This window comes from Lutra lutra, chromosome 11 (assembly GCF_902655055.1).
Source record: "Lutra lutra chromosome 11, mLutLut1.2, whole genome shotgun sequence".
Lineage (NCBI taxonomy): Eukaryota > Metazoa > Chordata > Mammalia > Carnivora > Mustelidae > Lutra > Lutra lutra.
Window position 1 is genome coordinate 87,250,190 of NC_062288.1, and position 21,525 is coordinate 87,271,714.

The 21,525-nt window shown below is 44.9% G+C and overlaps 1 long non-coding RNA gene across 1 annotated transcript in view; it reads right to left on the minus strand.

Annotated features, from left to right (window-relative positions):
• Positions 1–21,196, minus strand: part of LOC125080822 (uncharacterized) — a 54,591-nt gene extending 33,395 nt beyond the window's left edge. Inside the window, exons 1-4 of the long non-coding RNA XR_007121491.1 lie at positions 21,061–21,196; positions 19,073–20,159; positions 17,901–17,973; positions 16,247–16,454 (exon numbers count right to left, since the gene is read on the minus strand). This is a non-coding gene — a long non-coding RNA (uncharacterized LOC125080822). The remainder of the gene's footprint in view (positions 1–16,246; positions 16,455–17,900; positions 17,974–19,072; positions 20,160–21,060) is intronic.
• Between the last annotated feature and the right edge of the window lie 329 nt (positions 21,197–21,525).

Below are 21,525 nucleotides of genomic sequence, written 5' to 3' on the forward strand. Positions count from 1 at the left end.
CAGACAAACCAGTGTGGTAATACAGAAAGTCAGAAACAGACCCACATACAGATGGAACTTGAGTACTGTATAAAAAATATCAAAAACTAAAAAAAAAACAAAAACAGAGCATCTAGAAATCACTGGGGCAAAAACTGACTTTTAATAAATCGTTAAAACAACTGGTTAGCCATCTGGAAAAAGATAAAATTAGATCCATAGTTCATACCATACATAAGAATAGACTCCAAATGAATCAAGGATCTAACTGTAAAACAATGAAGCCATACAAGTACTACAAGGGAAAAAAATGGTGATCTTCTCTAAGTCTGATATAAGGGAAAGCATGCGATCTATGATTCAAAAATCAGAGAAAGTACAAGAAAAAAACTAATAATGTGATTACACAAAAATTTTTAATAACGTCTGCATGGCAAGAAAAAAAAAGCCATTATTAACCAAAGGTGATAAATAAAATGAGAGAAAATATTTGCATCATATCACAGATAAAGAGACAGTATTCATAATATATAAAGAACTCTTAAAATTGAAACTGAATACTAGTAACTTAGGACAGAAACATGGACAAAAAAACATGAATACATATACACACATATATACATACACACATATACCCCATAAATATACGAAAAGATGTTCAACTTCACTCATAAACAGAAATTAAAACTACACTGAGTTGCTATTTCTCACCCATCAGATTCACAAAAATTAAACAGTTATAAAAAGTCACTCTTAGGGACGCCTGGTTGGCTCAGTCGGTTAAGAACTGCCTTGGGCTCGGGGCGCCTGGGTGGCTCAGTGGGTTAAAGCCTCTGCCTTCAGCTTAGGTCATGATCCCAGAGTCCTGGATCGAGCCCCGCATTGGGCTCTCTGCTCAGCAGGGAGTCTGCTTTCTCCTCTCTCTCCCTCTGCCTGCCTCTCTGCCTACTTGTAATCTCTGTCTGTGAAATAAATTAAAAAAAAAAAAAAAACTTAAAAAAAAAAAAAAATTGCCTTGGGCTCAGGTCATGATCCCAGGGTCCTGAGATCAAGCCCTGCATCAGGCTCTCTGCTCAGCAGGGAGCCTGCTTCTCCCTCTCCTGCTTCCCCTGCTCGTGTTCCCTCTCTCACGGCCTCTGTCACATAAATAAATAAAATCCAAAAAATAAAAAAAGTCACTCTTGGGAAGGCTTTGGAGACACAGGCATTCTCACAAAGAAGAACGGAGATGTGACCACTTACTTCCAGGACGCAGGCAGACAAAGTTCACAAGGAGGACTCTTCGGGCCACAAAGTAAGGATGTGTCAAACAATGATAGGGACATGTCAATAGAGCACAAGAGTCAGCCTCAGGGGGCTCCCATGGCCCAATCCAGGACAATTTGAGCATCAAAATCGGTAATGATAAATAAAATAAGATTCAAGTACAAATCCATGAATGAACACCAATATAAATAAGTAAGAGAGAAGGGAACACTCTTCTTTGTGGGAGAAAACCAATAAATAAATGAAGAGGGAATGGTGGCATTTTAAATCATCACTGGGCAAACTTTGTAAGAACAGCCGATTCAAGCAAGGAATCACCCAGGGATTCTAAGCCTATGACTAAAAGTTTGAGGAGTCATTAGGACATGAACTGAAAACACCACTCCACAAGACAGTTATTGTCTGTAAAGGGAAAGAGTAACTTCACAGAGGCAGACCTGCTAGACCGTACCCTAACCAGGTGATCAAAATTAACATCACCAGCTGTGGAACAAACAGACATCATGTGACTCCAATACGATGTGCTGGGAAGAACACAATGTCCCTCACGCGGCATTTCCGCCAAAAGTGCAAAACCTGAATCTAACTGTGGGGAAACTTCAAACAAACCAACGCTGAAGGACTTTCTGGAAATAACTGACTAATCTTCTTCAAAAATATTCATGCCATGAAATTCAAACTGAGAAACCTATTCCAGATAAAATAAGTCTAGATGTAAAATACGATCTGGTATTTTCCTACTCTAGACATTTTGGGAATAATTGACAGAATCTGACAAAGGTCTGTACTTAGATAATATTAGTATACAAGTGTTAATTTCCTGATTTTGAAAAGGAATAAACTCATTAAGGAGGGGGAAAAGTGAGTTCTGGGCCATTATGCATAACCTGATTCTAAAGATGAGAAAACATCATACAGACAAAATGAGGAAATGTCTATTATTTTTTAAAAAAGGACAGGTATGAGGATATGCTTCAAAAATGTCAATCTGATAAAAGACTAAAGAAAAACGTGGAAATACTCCAGATGAAAGGGTACTAAACAGATATGACAACTAAATAGGATATAGAACCCTGGCCTGGATCTTTTTCACAGGAAAAAAATGTTACAAAGACCCTTAAAAGGACAACTGATAAAATCATAATATGCACAGATTTGATGATATTTTAATAATATAAATATATGGAGTATTAACTGTATGCAAGCAAAAAACCCCTGTTCTTAGGAAATGTCCACTGAAATATTTAGAGATAAAGGGCCATGAAATAAGTAACACCCCAAGGAACTCAGAAAAAAAATGTGCAACACACATATACTTACAAATAAAATATAGAGAGCAAGAAAATATTCACAAATATAAACAGAGGAAAATGTAAACAGGTGAATCTGAAAATAGCCCTTCTTTGCATTATCTTTGTGGGTTTTTTTCAACCTTTTTAATTTTTAATGGTCCATTTTCTTTTTTTTTTTTTTTTAATTTGACAGATAGAGATCACAGGTAGGCAGTGAGGCAGGCAGAGAGAGAGAGAGAGGAGGAAGCGGGCTCCCCGCTGAGCAGAGAGCCCGATGAGGGGCTCGATCCCAGGACCCTGGGATCATGACCTGAGCTGAAGGCAGAGGCTTTAACCCACTGAGCCACCCAGGTGCCCCTAATGGTCCATTTTCTAAATGAAACTACTCAAAATTATCAAAAGGAAATCAAGATCAGCATTCTTAAAAAAAAAAAAAAAAAAAAAAAACAACACCAACCTACCCTAAGTTACTGCTTAAATATTTTCACAGAAACTGTACTTCCTAAGTGTTCATTTGACAGATGAGAGACGGAAGTTTGTCTCAAGATGATTATGGTATATTCTAAGGAAAACACAACTGGAAAGAAGCTGAAATGCGCAAAAGAAATTCTATCACATGTGGATAAAGCCTAAGGTTCTCTAGAGTCAGGCTACCTGGCTCAGAAGTTGGGCTCTAAGCCCTAAGCTTTCCTAAACTCTGATTTTCTCACCTACCAAGTGGGAATGGTAAAAGTACCTATTTCCCTAGGGCTATTACAGGATTAAGGGAATAACAGAAAAAACACACACGAGCCAAATGCTCCACACGTGCCGAACACTCATTACTATTAGTACTATTACGTCCCCATCGTACTGGAACAGACCCGGCATAAAGCTCTGGGACCCTTGGTAACTGATTAGCAAAGGGAACTGGAAAAGAATTCTTCCTGTTTATCCAGCAGCACACTGTAGTAAAGGAGCTCTAATTTTCGGCCCCAGTCTTTACGCAGAATAGCTCCTGGAGTATTAAAAAAAAAAAAAAAAAAAAAAAAGCCCTCTACCAAATTCCAGCAACTTGATGGAAGTATCAGTGGAAGACCTCCAATTTTTTTTTTTTTTAAGATTTATTTATTTATTTGACAGAGAGAAATCACAAGTAGGCAGGCAGGCAGAGAGAGAGGAGGAAGCAGGCTCCCTGCTGAGCAGAAAGCCCGATGTAGGGCTTGAACCCAGGACCTGGGATCATGACCTGAGCCGAAGGCAGCGGCCTAACCCACTGAGCCACCCAGGCGCCCCGGAAGACCTCCAATTTGTCCCCATCTTATTTCTATGTTCACCAAGTAAAGTTATGGTCCAAAGGTTATCCTTTCAACAAGTCTACAGCTGGCCTTAGTACATCTTCCACTGCAAAGTAACACACAGCATGTTCACTCTGCCGGAAGCTTGCTTAGCTCTGCCATGGACTCTGAACAAACTGGTAAAGTCAGATTTCTTCACCTGCAAGTCTCACACCCTGGGGGCCTGATTCAACAGAGTGGAGTTCCTCTCCTTTCCTCTCCTCTCCAAAGACCTGACCCCGCAATCAGCGGCAATCAGCGGCTTCCCTCCCTGACGGGAATTTAACTGCCACTGTTGAAATGTTAACTTTCCAGAAGCATCTATCAAGGGCAGGCTATCTGTCTCTATTAACCACAGGATGCCTAATGGACACTGGGAGCAATTCAACACTCACTGATTAATAAACACTGGCCTTCACAAGAAAAGGCACTAAGTACTAATCAATAACTTTGTGTTACTCATACAACAGAAAATAAACTGTGGCTGCGACAACTCTGAAATTAATTTTAACCTTCCGTGCAACTTAATTCAAAACACTGCGAAAAAGTTGTTTTTTTTAAGGATAAACATCACACAAGTTCACTATGGAATTATGTAAAAATCATCGCATGAAATAATCAAGTTGCTATCAAATGGAAGTAATTTACTAATAACATAGATCTCTGCTATCTGCTCAATAAGGTTCTTTTAGCCTTCTTATAATCTTCAAAACTCTGTCTTTGAAAACAAATCAAGAAGAAAGCCAGGCATTACTCCTAAACATTTCTCTTAGCAGCCTTTTAAGCACACTTCTCTTTTATCATCAAAGGTAGAAACACAATGCTGAGTCTACTTTTGCCATCTTCTGTACTTTTCTACTGAAGCAAACCACAAAATTATCTTCCTGCTTCTCACACTTAAAGGAGGAAAACAGTCTCCTTTACTCCAGGAGGGACACACAGACTCCTACTCCACAAGACAGTGGAGACTCCCCGGATAAAGACCCCACCCAAGTCCCTCTTCCCCGCACCAGCAATTCCTGAAAAACAGGCCTTCTTGTGTCCCGAAACACCCTTTCCCACTAAACGGCACAAAAGCAGGTTTCCCTTCAAAACTGAAAAGATAAACTTTCCTCCATCCTCTATCTTTGTTTCAGGTCTCAGCCTCCAAATTTCTTCAGGACACACAGAGAAGCATTACCCTGCACACTACAAAGCTAACAGTAGTTTCAACATATAAGTCTAGCTTGCTTACTAGCAAGTAGTACTTACTAAGTACTTACTAAGTACTCAGTAAGTACTTACTACTTAGTGCTTACTACTAAGTACTTACTAGGTAGTCTCTTATTACTTATTTTTGAATTTCAAACAGTTCAAACTTCAAAAGTAAAAAAGGATATTGAGGGAACATCTCGCTATTCTCCAGCTGCCTGCTTCCTTCTCTTCGAGGCATGAAATGTTATGGCCCATTTTCTATCCTTCCAGGGATATTATTAGTCTACATGTGTGCAACTATTTATAAATTCTCTTTTTTACACTCTCTTATGCCTTGTTTCTTAAGATTATATCAAGAATATATTAAAGAATATATTAAATTATATTCTATAGAATGTAATATAGTAAAGAATGTATTCAAGAACATATTAAGAATGTATTCAAGAATATAGTATATCAGAATATAATGGGGTGGGGGGCGCACCTGGGTGGCGCAGTGGGTTAAAGCCTCTGCCTTCCGCTCAGGTCATGATCCCAGGGTCCTGGGATTGAGCCCCGCATCGGGCTCTCCGCTCAGCAGGGAGCCTGCTTCTCCCTCTTTCTCTGCCTGCCTCTCTGCCTACTTGTTATCTCTGTCAAATAAATAAATAAATAAAATTTTTAAAAAATAGTTTTAAAAAAGAATATAATGAGTTTCCTCTTTCTGTTTTTATGACTATATGTCATAAATTCTTTATATCTGACTTCTAATTTTATTTTTTTAAGATTTTACTTATTTAGAGAGAAAACATGAGTGCAAGTGGTGGGGGAGGGGCAGAGGGAGAAATAATCTCAAACAGGCTCCCATCTAAGGGAAGATCCCGATTTGAGACTCGATCTCACCACCTTGAGATCATGACCTGGGCCCAAGAGCTGGACACTTAACGGAATGAGTCACCCAGGTGCCCCTCTATGTGACATTTTAAATATATACAAACCAGTTTCTGTGGCTCTAGTCTCTTGTCCCACCAATTCATTCAATACACATTGTGCCAGATAAGCCTTCCTGATTTTAAAAACAAAGATAAATACACATTCTACTCCCAAATTTAAATATTTTCTATTTATTAGATGTTATTTTATCAGTGCTAGACTTCTTAGGTGTGATAACTGTGTTGTCATGACACATAAGAAAGTCCTCTTTCACAGGTATTTAGAGGTGAAATGTCATGGTATCTGAAACTTACATTCAAGTGGTGACGTAAAATTATAAATATACATACCACATTTGATTCAAAACACATACACTGAGTGTGAGGGGAAAAGCACAGCAAAATGTTAACTGATTCATCTACAAGGATGTATGAGTATTTACAGTACTATTTTTCTAAAGGTTTGAAGTTTTCAAGATAAAAAGATGAAGTAAAAAGGCTCTGGTACTTTCACAGGTCCCCTCATTTACCACCTTAAAACATGCGATGGTCATCTCCCAACTCCCCAGCTGATGTCCTAACCTAGCTTACCAGCACCCTCGCACACTCTCCCTTAAGTACCAGTCCTTCCAACTGCTCCAACTGCATGGCTTCTTGGGGTCCTTCTCTACTGCTGCACTCCTCCTCCCTTCTCTCTCCTGCCAAGACCACTCTTCAGGGTACTCAGACATTCACTTATTCCTCTCATGGTCTATGCACTGGGGACCCAGCCAGAAGTTAAACATCTAGGGGAAGAAGTTCTTATAGATAATTCTTCTGTAGTTCCCACAGCACCCAGCTCAATGCAATGCACGAGAGGTGTTCAAAAGTGTTTAACTGAGGGCGCCTGGGTGGCTCAGATGGTTGAGCGTCTGTCTGCCTTCGGCTCAGCTCGTGATCCCGGGGTCCTCAGATCGAGTCCGCCTTCGCACTCCCTTCTCAGTGGGGAGCCTACTTCACCCTCTGCCTCTCTCTCTGTCTCTCATGAATAAATAAATAAAATCTTTTTTTAAAAAGTGTTTAATTGAAAGTTGGGTTTCTTTAAAGCAAAGAAGGGCATGGTAACTACTGCTAAGCAATGAAGGTAGGGCTCGGAGCTCAGGGTCACACGCCTCTTCAGAAAGCATCTCCAGTGTCTTCAACTTTTTCTCTAATGCTTTCAACTCCTCTCATCTTTCCTATCCTTCCAGATTATCACAACTGTCTCCCCTCTGACACAAACAATGCCAGATTATCCTACTAAGAATGGAAAAACCTGTTCCACAACCCCAAATAAAGCAACTCTAGAAATTAGAAGAGCCAAATTCTCTTAAATCTTATTTACATGACACTGCTTTCTTTTTTAAACATTAATTTATTTATTTGAGAGAGAAAGAGCATGGGGGGGCGGGTGGCAGAGGGGAAGAATCTCAAGCAGACTCCCCCCGCCCCGCCGCCGCCGTGGGATACTGCATGTGGTACCCCCTCCACCAGTTTGAAACTAGGGGAGACCTGCCTCCAAATCTGTATTTACTTCAGTTAAACACGATGAAGCTGGAGACACTTGAATACAGAAGCAACTGTCACAGTAAGAAAAACCACCCATGTCTAACGACAATATACTTTGGAAAAGTTGATTCACTCACAATAAAATACACGAATGATACCTACTAAATTTAAAAAAAAAAAAAGAAGAAAGAAAGCTATCTACCCAAAATAAGACACAAATTGAAACTGCAGAAATGCACAACACGAAAAAATCTAAATCTATTTCATTTTTCTCACCAGAGTACAAGTCACAGCCCTGGAAGGGACCTTAGAATACAACCATCCATTAACTGGGATCCAGAGGGGTTAAGCACCTCATCTCTTAACTAATAAATTCAAGTCAAGTTAGGCTTAGAATACACATACTCCTCTCAGCCTTCTCTGCCCATTTTCCCTTGAAATTTCACGAATCGAACTTTCTGTCCAAAAAAGCAGAATGGACAGCGATGTGGAAGACTGGACTGTTGTCAACTACGCCACTAACCAGGCATGTAAAATTAAGTAAACTGCCTTATCTATAGAATAAGACCAGTGATTAAATTAGCTCTGAAGCCCGTGCAGAGCTAGAAGATGCTCTGATCTTTAAGAATAGCTTAAGTAACTGTTGCATATTTAATACCCATTAGACTCTCACATTTTTTCACGCCAAACTTTGTTATAGCTTAAGCAACTTAAAATCATTATGTTACATTAACCCAAACATCATCACTGTTTACCAGAAATTCCATAAATAAAAAAGAATCCTGAAGTTCATTGTCTGTATGGTTCCTATTACCTAAATTTTGGCAGAATGCCCTTTAGGCACAAAACTTAAACATCCGTATGAGATATATTTCATATCATACTTCCCATCCAATGTGGAATATGAGATGTAAACATATTAAACTCTGTTCAGAGACCGCTTGCACCAGCACACACACTTATCAAAGGAAAACCTGTATTTAGCTCTGGGCTGCCATTAGTCAGGCTAAAAAAAAAAATGCCAGCAGTAACTTCAGGGTGTTACTAGGCTATCCACAGCAGGAATGGCAAAGGGAAAAGGGGAAAGGTAGAACCAAGGAAAAAAGAACCCTAAAAGAAAAGAAAGAAAAAAAAAAAAAAAAAAGGAAGAAGTGGAGAGAGAACACAGAAAGAAAAGAGAATAAACAAGGAAGAGAGGAATGGCCCCAAATGGCTCGTCACGATCCTGGAGCCATGGCTGTGCCCGCACCACACAAAACGTGCAGAGAGGTGCCGGACATCTTTAAGCGTCATTTGTTTTTCTTTGGTTTAGCTTTGGACACAAAGTTCGCCCAGGGAAGGACACATTTATTCGGCTCTGCTCCTTAGAGTCGAGGTCCAGTATCAGGAAGATTCCGACGAAAAGTAACACAGAAAGTGCTCAATCCAAAATACACTGGATCTTACCAGGCAAGCCCAGGACCCGACCTGTTCCTGATGAGTCATCTTTCCAGAGCTTAGATCCCTTAACTCGAAAAGAGCACAATTTATACAATTGCAATTCAGTGTTTTCAGGCAACTAGGACTCTGCAAAACAAGAACATACAGTAAGAAGGAGGGCATTTCCAGTCCCTTGCAGAGTCTTACTGCCAATGTCCTCTAATGATGCTGGGCCCTTCCTGGGTTATGGGCTGAGACCACCAGACACAGAACAAGCCAGGAAACCATACCACCATCACCCTCCCCCCACACACGCAGGAGCAAATGTTCCTCAGCTATGGTACGGCATGATTTCTTACACAGATAAAATCTTTTTAAACCAAATCTGCTGTTGAGATATTTCTGTTGTTTACAATCGCAAATGATCTGCTATTGGAAAATATTCTGGAGATGACAGGAAATTACTAAATAAGGTACTGATTCGTTAAACCTATGAAGTCCTGTTCCAAACTGCTAGTTACAGTGACAAAGATAAATTACAAGGAGCAAAATCCTGTGTACCTTTTCAGAAGAATTAAGTTAGTAGCAGAAGAAATCCTAACTTTGAACCCTTTAAGAATGGGAGAAAGTAGGATTTTTGATATCTTTTGGCTCAAAAAAAGGAGAGGCTTACAAACACAGCAAAGCACAGTAACTGTTCACAAACTAAAAGGCATAAAATAGACCACAGATTTCAAAGATAAAACCCGAAGAAAGGCTATAAATGGCATTCTATTTAAAAATGCTTTTTGCTTGTTGCTATCAAATACCTGCATTTTTAGGCAATAATCCCTAAAAATGGAAGAGCCATCACAAATTCTTTTGGGATAGAGCCTACTATAAGAATTAGGTATTATACAATTTTGAAAAACTAAAACAAAAAAAAAATCGGAAAAGCTGAAGAAATATGAACAACAGTAAGGACAAAGATGATTAAGTAAGTGTTCCTAGCACAGCGATGATTAATCTCTCTGGAAACATAAAGAAACAAAAAAGATAATCATAGATTTTTAGAAAATGGACAATACGTGCAATGATGCATCAACGTAAAAGCAGAAAGCAAAACAATTGTCAGTGGCCTTGACAATGAACAGATAAGTAGCTTGGCTTTGTTATGAACATGACCAAAAGATTTCAGCAGTAACAAAAATTTCCCTAGAAGTAGGAAACAAGCACTCAAGGTCACACACCGAGTACAACTTCGCAAGAGAAGGCTCTGAGGTAGCACTTTTTTATGAGTTGTTCAAGAATTAACAGAAGAATTAAGCAGGTTCCCAGAAACCCCTCTAGGGAGCCATCAAGGAAGGGATGTCTTTAGAAGCCCAGTACCTCCACCATGGAGATGAAAAGAAGCGAAATCTTCCAAATTGGGGTCAACAACCTTTCCAAAGTAGAGTGTTCGGGTTCAATTTTCTGGTCCTCTGATGTAGACAGCACAAGGATAGAGAAGGGTTCCCTTGAGATGCATCCGAAAGCTTCTGAAGGAGAAAGGCGGCCAGCCACACTGCAGGCAGCCTAAAATAAGGAGTCCTGGGTCTCCTGATCTTGGGGCAGAGAAACAACACCCCTCCACTGGACCCCCGTCCCGATGAACAGGGACCTTTCAAAAAGCTCAAGTCCCACGAGGGCTTACAATCCTACGACAACTCAATCACACCATTTTAGGGACAGAAACACCTTCCTTACTCCACCGAAGCCCCCATTTTCCAGAGGAACAGCCTATGGCACAGAGCTGGACACTCTCCCGAGGTTCTGTAGCTCGTAGGACCTAGCATTCACAGTGGAAGGAATATGAAGCATTTAGCACAGTCTCCAAACAAGCAGGTACCCACTAATCATTCTTATAGTTATTACCACTGCTCTACCTTAATACCCTTTCCACCAAACTAAATCAAATCAGCCATAGCACAAAACAGAACTGAGGGGAGACGGGAGAACAGAAAAATAGAGGGGCAGGATCATGAAGGAAATCCAAGGGTGGGGCCAAGGGGGGCGGGGGTGTGGCTTTAGCCAACCAGAGGCCAGCCTGATAGCTAGATGCCTGGCCGTGGAAGAAACAAATGACACAAGTTGGAAGAAAGGAAACTCAAGAGATGGAAGGACAAAGAAAGATGCTGCCCAGGGCCACTGTGATTAAATAGAAGAAAAAGTATTAGGTGACTGAACTCCCTAAAGCACTGGAGGCTTTTAAAAGGTCCTAGGGGGTGGAGGGGGGGCTCAGGATCATACAGCAGCACCTCCCACCTCCCACTGCTGCTCTGTGAAAACTGGCCCAGCGGCCACCCCCAGCACTCCAGCCATAGAGACTGCCAACCCCAGCCTCAAACCATCAAGAACACTCAACAGTTTCACAGATTTAGTTATGAAGATTAGGTCACAGATATTTGAGTCAAGAAATGACTAGCAGCAAATCACATGTAGTCCCTTTCAAAGAAATAAACCGTAGATCCAAATCGAAGGCCCTTTCCAAGAAATATAGTCTAAAATCAATTATACGGATGCTGACTCGACTTTAAGATTGGAAGTTCGGTCATTTTGTAAAAGCAGTTAGAAAACGGAGAATTTCCAGATAAAAATTAAAACCAGTAGATGCGGAAAGCAGTGAGATCTCATGGTCTCAGCCCAGATGTGTGGCCTGTGCTACACAAATGATTTGTTTCCTAATCCATAAAATACATCCAGTAATAAACATTATGTGCGCCTTCCAGGAATTTGATTTAAACAAGTTAGCGATCATAAAGCAATCTAAAAAAGTAAGCAATGCATGCATCCTAGGCATGACTTTGGAAAGGCACGCGATGTGAATCAAATAATAGCATCTGGTGATTATTGATGTACCCACCGGAAATGAAAAGGAAAACTAGCTAATTCATTTTCTAACAAAGACGCCTGTGCTATTAACTAGTCGACATACACACACAAAGTTTTAGAGCGGTTTAAAAATTTAAAACCTTTCATTTTTACCCTCCCACTCACTACTCCTTACCCCATTTCTTTTTTTTAATGTCTTCTTGCCCTCAGATGAGATTTTTTTCCCCCAATCTTGCTCTTCCGTCTTCTCCAATAAATTCACGCACATTAGAACCTATTGTCAAACCTCACTTCTGCTCACCTCAGACCTTGAGTCCACCTGACTCTTGACACCTGGGAGTCTAGGTTCATCCGGAATGCTTTCAGAGCACCACCTGTTAAACTGCCTTAGAGTCTCCACAAACCCCTCGCCATAATCCCCCTCCCCTACTCTCCACCACCACCAAAACAGACACACACTCTGGGTAAGAACAGTGTGCTTGCCCTGCAAAAGCTGCTTTAGGACATCTCCTGCTATCTCCACAGCCTTCCTGCCAGATTCCGGCCCAAAAGGCCCTTCATTTACAAACTTCCCCTCTTTCCCAAAGTTCTCAAAACCCAGAATGGCCGAACCGTGACAACTCACTCTTCCTCCCGCTAACGGGCATCACCCTCCTGCAACTGTGCCTCTTCTGCAAAGCAGTTCCCTTCAGAGGGCGTCCAGGTTCACACTATCGGTGTACTGCAAACTCAAACCCAGAGTTATAACAGGAAAGGAATTATGTCTCATAAACACCATTTTATTTAACGAGCTCCTGACTATGTAATACACTATATATCATACCCTATTAAATCTGTCTATTAAAAGGCACTTGGTTAGATCTGCTAGAACATTCGTGTTTAAGAAACAGTGAATAGTTCTTTAATATTATGAGGAATATTTCAATATACTGTAACTGGAGACCTTGACTCTTGGGTAAGTATACCCAATCTTGGGTTTTAACAACAGACCCAAAGGTTTTGTAAAGTATCTGGAATTCTCAGGAAACACTCAAAATAAAAATTAGTTCAATCCATTTTAAACTTTTACAACTCAGTTTGCCATACAGCAATCTTTAAATGATGCGATGTTGTAGAAATGAAATGGGGGAAAATGTAAAAGGGGGAAAACGGGCACAAACACTTTATAAAACTTCAGAAGAAATGATCTGATCCAGTGGTTCTCAAAATACGGCCCTCTGACGAGCCTCAGCATCTCCTGGAAACTTGCAAAAAATGCAGATCATCAGGCCCACGCTAGACGCACTGAGTCAGAAACTCTGGGGTGGGGGTCCGGCAATCTGAGTCCAGCCTGCCCTCGGTGATCCTACTGTGAGTGCCCAAGTTTGGGAACCACTGATCCAACCACCCACTCCGATGAGGATAAAGAAACAAAGCCAGTAACTTCCCTCAATTCTTATACCACGCTACTGACCAATGTCACTAGAGACAGTTCTCAATATACCTAAAATAATTCTTTAACTGTACATCTGAATCCAAGTGGTCCCATATGATCTTCTGCAATATGAATTCTTACATTACTGTTATACAGACACATATAAATTCTTCTGTCTTGAATAATTTATATTTAATACCTTTAAAAAAAACCTTCATATTACTGACGTCTACACAACTCAAATCTCACAGACTTTTTTATTTAATTGGTAGGCTGAGTTAACTTCTGTTGCTGACAGCAGAGGTGGATTTTGTCTTGTTATGGTCGTATTTTGGTTTGGTTCTAAGGGTCAACAGCAGGAATTTATGGGACTTGTGGTTGATAGTTTGGGGGCTTCTTCCCACCCCCACTACCATCAATGACATTGACACCAAAAGTCTGTAAAGAGCAACCATGAAGGATTAAGAGGCCAGAAAGTGCTAAAAAAGAAAGTTACCCACCTCATCCTACCTCCTCCAAAAGAAACGTCCTATTTTTTATCTTGGAATGTAGCGTATGGTTTAAAAAAAAAAGATTGGGGCACCTGGGTGGCTCAGTGGGTTAAGCTTCTGCCTTCAGCTCAGGTCATGATCTCAGGGTCCTAGGATAGAGCTCTCTGCTCAGCGGGGAGCCTGCTTCCCCCAACCCTACCCCCAGCCTGCTGCTCTTCCTACTTGTGATCTCTCTCTCTCTCTATGTCAAATAAATAAGTAAAATCTTAAAAAAAAAAAAAAATTTTACATTTTCAATTATGTTTTCCTTATGCTAGCATAAAATTAGTTTTCATCTGTGCAACACATACTAGTAGAATGACAGGAAGCTAGCCTGCGTCCCAGGCACAAGGACAGGCCTATAATCCAGCCATGCATCACACCACAGGGCAGGTGAGTCTGACGCAGAGCACAGAGCCACGGCGCCATCTTCTACAAGCACTCGACCACATATCGGGCTCCACATCAACCCACCAATACAGCACCTACCACATGAAATGAAATCTACAACTTCTGGCCTTAGGGCTCGCCTTTGGAACAGATGTTTGATGTGTATGGTACCTTTCTGCCTAAGCATTTCAAAGTGTAGTAGGGGTTATCTGTATCACTCAACATGTTTCTATTTACATTTTTAAGTACCCCCTTTCAGAAAACCGTAACTTCAGTGTTAGGATTACCACGGACTGAGATTTAGAGATTTAAGAAATAAATGTTTCCATTCCTGTTTTTCCTGTTGAAGCTCTTTTCTCCACGTCATGCCACATTGGATGTATTTTCAGAATTCTCTTCAGACTCTATTAACATACATAATCCCCTTCCATTTTACAAACCAAATTTTCTAACACAGCTCAGTTCCCGATTTTAGTTCTTTGAAGAAGAATCCTGGACAAGCGCACAAGGCAATGTAAGGAACTCCTTCAATATGATTTACACTTTCAACTCCCTCTTTGTGACTTGAGCCCCCAATCTTTTGACTTATTCTTCTGTTATTAAGAAAGGGTAAGAAGTCCTGTCACTTATCTTACAGGGAAGAAACCAGAGTCACGGAGCTAACAATTGTGCTCCTGAAAAGACTGCATTCCTTGGAGGAACAGTAAATTCAGATTAGTTACTGCTACTCAGCCCCCTCTCCAGCTCTACAACATAACTTCTGAAGCTAAACTAGAGGGGTTAAGTTACTTGAACATTCGTTCATTCAACAAATAATTATAAGCACCTGCTATGTGTCAGGCACTGTACAGGGCACGGGGGATACAATGGCCAGTAAGACAAATGCAGAACCTGCTCTTCACAATACATCTTTAGAGAAAGTGATTAGGCTTAAGGCACTTTCATTTAGTTTACAGGCCAAGAACTTGAATCCACCAGCCTTGTAACTACTCCTAATTATAATTATTCATAATCAATCCATTCTGCTTCTTAAAAAAAAAAAAAAAAAAAAAAGGAGTCCTCATGAATTACATGAGAAGTTCACAGAACACACAAACAAATGCTCTATAGTACGAAGGCCTCACATGGGTCCAAAATACTACCCGGTAAACACCTTAGAATCTATAAAGGGGAAGCACAGTGTCGGGCCCAAAAAAAGGAATCAAGGTTTTCCTTTTAAAGGCACAACAACCTTAGCCTAAACATTTACCCATCGGGTACTAGACTAACCATAAGCAAATTCTCAGTAATGGTGCTGTCCCATACAGCAGCCCCTTGCCAGGTGGGTGACGCAGACCAATACCTGGTCTGTTCCCAACACGACTTCAATTCAGAGGGATACAGCAAACCTACGTGCCTACCCGGTCCCAGTGATAACAGGTCAACAATCACCACTCCCACCTGAGACAAGCTGAATTTAGCAGGAGGGTTCACCCCACGTGTAAACAAAACTGGTATGACATGTTGTAATAAACGCAGTGATGCAAGTATGTACAAAACACAGCGCTGACACAAGGAGGGTATTAAGTGTTTTCTGAGGGGAAACCAGAGGAGATTTCCTAAAGAAAGAAGGAACTCTAAAGGCAGAGGAACCCCCTATGCAGAGGGGTGCAGAGGAACCACAACTGATTAGGCAATGCTGGACCAAAGTGGCTCCGACGGTGAAGAAAGACGAGGATGACAGGAGGGAGATGATTTCCATGCTAGACCCACACACTCATGTCTACGGGGATAGTCTCGCCTGTGTGGGTCTATAAACTTTCCTCACCCTAACTGCAAGCAACGTGAAAACCAATCCCTAAAACTTGGTAATGTGCTTCGGTCTGCTACACAACTAAGGATACCAGACAACAATCATTAGTAGGAACCTGAAGGACTTCTGTGTCTGCTCATGTAAATCTCTGGAAGATACCTGCATCTTCTGGGCACTTCACTTTATCCCTACCCTGACATCTCAAAACAAAAACACTTCCATAGAATCTGTTCTCTCCACAGTACCAGGATCCCCCTCTCCTCACAACACTTCATGTAAATGTTCATAGCCGATGGGCCTTAGCAATTCACCACAGGATTCTCCTCCCTTCAACAGAAGCAACACTTTGCAAATAAAAGTACATACGTAAATACACGCAGTTAAATTCGCAGGCTGGTAGGCAAACAGAGAAGGACTCCGAGTCACACAAAGATGGGGCCCTTAGGTAAAGGCCTAATTCCAGCAGCATAAGCCACGGTCCGAAGCCTGAGGTCCAGAGGCAGCCTCCCTGCGTACTGGTCACAGGTCGTCACTGGCCAACTTTTACTTTTCCTCCTGAATTTCCATTTTCCAACTGTAAGATGGGGAATGCCAATATTTCATCAAGTATCCCAATCTGCGGAGCCATCATGCCGACACACAGTGACCCTTCTAGTGACAGATCAAGTCGTGCTAACTACGTCTGCTATTTTTACTATTTCATCCCTAACAAGGGATGGTTTCACTTCCAACAAGCTCACTACCTCGGTAAGTTCTCACCCCTCACTGTGCGTCAAAAATACCGAGGGAGGTTTTTTGGTTTTTTTTTTTTTTTTTTTTCCCTAAATACTCAACGTCCAGGCCCTATTTGGATTTGGGTTCAACTGGCCTTGGGGCAGGGCCAGGCAACGCAGTTCTTTCTACGGCTCTCAAGTTGTTTGTAATTTTCAGGCAAGATTAAGAACCACATACAGATCTTTACGTGCCCACAGAGAACTCCGGTAAGGTCGAGCTCGATCTCTGACCGAACCAGCGCAGGCCGGCCCCCCGCCCGCTTGGAGGAGGCTCGCCTAGATGCTGTGACGACGAGCTCGAAGCGCTGTGAGATTCACACCCACGTCCGAACAGCGCTCACCAGCATCAACTCCCACGAACCCCACCAGATGCAACCCCGGCACCCCGCACGACCTGGATCTGCCCGGGGCACACGCCCCCTCGCCCCGCAGCCCCCGCGGGCGCCAGGCCCTCTGGACGCGTGCGTCACCGCGCCCTCGCCTCCCGCGCCCCAGCCCCCTCCCGCCCACGGCACGTGACTCGACACGCGCCAGCTGCACGCGGGCTCCATCAAAACAAAAACAGAAGAGGCCGGCCGGCCGGGCGGCGGGGGCGCGCGGGGGCGGCGGGGAGCGGGCGCGCCCCCGCCGCCACTGCCCAGCGCCGCGGCCGCGCCTCCGCCGCTCTGGGCGCCGCCGGCCGCGCGCCCCGGCAGGCCGGGGGCGGGAGGGCAGAGGGCGCCACCCTGTTTACAGCCCTCGCTCGGGGCCAGGGACCCCGCCCGGAAACGGTCTCCCGGGAGAGGGCTGTGAAGTGCGCACCCACCCGCGCCCGGGACGCCGGCCCAGCGGGGAAGGCGCCCGGCTCCGGCCGCCGCTCGGAATAAAACCATCGCCACGGCTGCGGGGTCGGGCCCGCGCGAGTCTCCGCTCCTCCGCGCCCCCCTGCCCACTGGTGTTTCGTGTCCGCCCCCGGCACGACTGTACTACGCACTTCACACCCATCTCTGGGCTCCAGCGCTTCCACAGACCACCCAGACCACCCTCACGTGGCCGCCGCCTCCCGGCCAGGCAGTCCCCGGCGACTAGGGCTGCGGACCCTCGCGCACTCCGGGACCCGGTGCCGGCTCCCACCCCGTGGGACGCCACGCCTGTCGGGCCACCCAGCCCGCATTCCGCCCGGGGCCGGGGGTGGTGGCCACAAGCTGTCAGATGCCTCGTTTTCCACATGACGAAGCTCACCCTCACCCTTAAACATCCCCACTCACCCTTCAGCCTAGCTTCGAGCTGAATCAGTATTTAAAACGGGAGGAGTGGTATATAACGTCTTGAATTTTCTCCCTAATTTGAGGAAAAAAAAAAAATTAAGACGCAGCTCTGCCCATCCACGTCGTCCCACCAATGCAAGACTTACAACATAGAAATGCCCACCACACACCTGCTACGCAACCGGCCCTCTGGAAACCTGGAGACCCGCCCAGCCCGCCTGCAGGAACCTGCGCCTGGGGTGGGGTAGGAGCGAGACAGTCTAGTCCCCTAAAGTAAGAAGGAGTGAGAGGGGCAGGCACCCCCCCCCCCGCCCCTCCCGGGAGCGCAGCCCTCCCGTTCCCCGGCCCCAGAGCAATCCGAGGCATCCTCCGTCCCTCCCGGCGAAAAGAAGGTAGCCAAAGGCCTGAGTGCCAAGGGTGTTTTTCCCTTTCAGAACCCAGACGCCGCGTCCTCCGCGAGCACCCTCCCCCGCCCCCCCGCCGCCTGATTTCTGGTGGACAGCAAAGGTGGGGTAGGTGGGAGAACCCGGCGAGTGCTCTCTGCGTTCGGGATGTTGGTCTCCGCGGAGTGAAGAGGTGGGATCTCGAAATGGAAACAGTCTCCCCCCTCCCTCCCTCCCCCCTCTCTCCCTCCCCCCTCTCCTCTTCCTCCTCCTCCTCTTCTGTTTACCTCAAGTTTGAATTTTATCTGCGCAACATTAGCTGGAATGCGGACATTGAAAACACACACACACACACACACACTCACTCTCTCTCTCTCTCTCTCTCTCTCTCAACCCGGCAGCAGCTCTGGAGAAGCCATGTGGCATCAAGCCACCTCAAAGGGGAAAAAAGTGCTCTTAGCAACACAAACATGGCGAAATCGCCTCGGCATTCCCGGCCAACGCCACAACCCCTACCTTCCCTCGCCCGGCTTCCGAACATCCCGGCCGTGACCTGCGGCCCCTTCCGGGGGTAGACCAGGCGCCCCGGGGAGTCCGAGGGTGGGACCGCCGGGCGTGCGAAAGAGGAAATAACAGAGTCCACAGTGGAAATGTTCCTGCTGGACCATCCGACCCATCCGCGTCGCCGGCGGCGAGGGGACGCCTCGTTCACCTCGAGAGGGCTCAGCGGAGAGCAAAATTCCCACCGAAGTCCTGCTGGGCCGGCTCTCCCCACCCTCCAGAACTTACCTTGGGGCGGAACGCACGCTGCCGCTCGAATCCCTTTCTCTTTCCTTCTAGAGCGAGACGCAAGGAGGAAAATGATGCGCATGTATATTTGTAGAGCGTATTCTTCTAGAATTTCCCTTGGATCGTCACGAGGAGCGATGGAGGCTCCGGAGACAGGTGCGGTGGTGGCCGAGGCTGCCGGCTAAAAGTTGTGCTGTCCGCGGTAGGCGGCAGGGTCCCCGGGCCGGGGCCGAGGACCCCGTCTCCCTGCCCCCCGGCGTCGCCCACTTCTCGCCGGCTGCTGCGTGCGGCTCGGCTGCAGGGGAGGTGGCGTAGTTTCTCTTCCTCCCACCTCTTCTCACTCACTTGTTTTTGTAGCCGTGGGCTCCCCTAATGCTTTCCTCTCCACAATGTTGTTTCATTATATCATGTCCATCATGTGACACCGGAGAGGCCTCTCTATGGAAACTTAAAGGGGCTCCCACGTGACTGCAGCAGCAACAACAGCAGCAGCGGCAGGAGTGGCGGCGGCGGCGGCCGCAGCGTTCCTACCACCACCCACCGGGAGCCCCTCGCAGCATCCCGAAGGGGCTTCTGGAGCTGCAGAAGCCCAGATAAGGGAGCCACAGCATCCGGGAGCTGTGGCGTCTGTGCGTGCGTGTAGCCTTTGCTCGTTACATAGGAAACCGAACAGAAGGCGCGTCCTTAAATCCTTTCCTACAGTCGCAAAACCCACGCTCTGCTAAAATGACATTTCGTGGCTCCTACTTTATTCTCCCCGAGAGCAATGAGTTTTCTACCGGGGCTGATTAATTTTTACAAAGTCTAAAAGAAAACCCGGATTTCTCCCTGCGAGTTCAGCCAGCTCTTGGGTAGAACAGAAATGACAAAACAATAATAACAGAAATAGAATCAGGCATTTGATACATAATTACCATCACCACCAGCTTTAAAGCTTTCTGGAATTACATTCCTCCAGTAACTGTTGATGATGCTTGCAGGAGGCTAAATGCAATGCAGTTTTTCTCTTCCGCAGCTATATTAGGGCTTTGTTGCTGACAACAGTAAAAACTTGTTTGTGTCAGGAAGTGAGGTACGAAGATATGACCTGGAAGGTACAGACAAAACCAAAGTGGCAGCTTTTGCATTACTTTTCTGACCACATTCTTTCAAATGGTGAGAAGCAGCTGGTTTGCTGTAAAATGCGTAGCTTGTGTTTTGGTGGGAAATAAAATAATCACAAAAACATATGTTTCCCCTAATCATACTGTACATGCTAGACACTAGAAATTATATATATGTATCTATGTGGGAGTATAGAGAGAAAGAAAAAGAAGCAGGTGCATTTTTAGGATAGTTTCAGCCAATAACTTTGTCATCATTTCCAGTGCATTTAACTGAAACATTAAGCAAACACTCTGACTTATTCAAGTTGAGTGTTGTGTGGAAACTGTAACACCAATTTTGAGTGCCTTCGGCATTACTGAATCATAACCCCTGTAAGTGCTTGTGCCTTAAACCCCAAATCTCTGCCTCAAAGTTTTTGTGGACCATGGAGATTTTATGCTGTAAAGCTACGCGAAGCAGCTATTTCCATGCTTTAGTTCATGCATTTCCATTTTAAGGAAAACTCCCTGTGTGTACTGGCGGAATTATGAAAAACTTCTCAGTAAACTAAAGGGTGGGATGGAAGATCACCCTTTCCTTTGGCTCTTCCTCAACTGTATCTTTTCCCACCTCATCAGTTTACCTCATCAGCCATGATGAATGATCTCCACTACATCTCTTCTAATAATGCCCCCCATTTTTACCTTCCTATCCAGTGCCTCATTCTTCCATCCCTTTACCTTTCCCTTTCTGTGCCCTTGCCTCCCAATTCAGACCCCCTACTGCCTGGGTACTTAGCTCAGGCCTCCCCCAATCCTCACTCCCAGTCCTCCCGGCCCTGCAGCTCCCCCCACCCCCCTTTCCCAGCTCCGTCTCCCTTCTCAGCAACTCTCCCTCCTTACCTCTCTTTGACCTCCTTTATTCTCCTTCACAGCCTGGCCCTTGACTTCTCGGCCTCTTCTTTCCCTTCTTTACCTGCAGTGTCCTGCCCCTACTGGGGTCTCCTTCGCACCCTTTTCTCGGGTCCCATCCCTTCTGACGCCAAACCCCAGGATTCCTCAACGGCTCGGCCTGGTCGACTTTAGCCCGATTTTGCCCCCATGCCCCTGGGCTGGGAAACAAGTGTGCGGTGAAGAGTGGGGGCAAGAATCCCCCTCGGCGGTGGCCCCTGCCTCGCCCCCCTTCGCCCCTCCCGAGTCCGGGTTGCGGCGCTTCCTGGGCGGATGGTTGGGACTCGCCGCAGCAGCTGCGGTTCTGCTGTGTCATGCAAGAAGGAGGCGGCGGCGGCGGCGGCGGCGGCGGCGGCCGGAGCTGGAGGGGGAGGAGGGGAGGAACCTGATCTCTCCGGTAGCGAAGGGCTGGAGGCA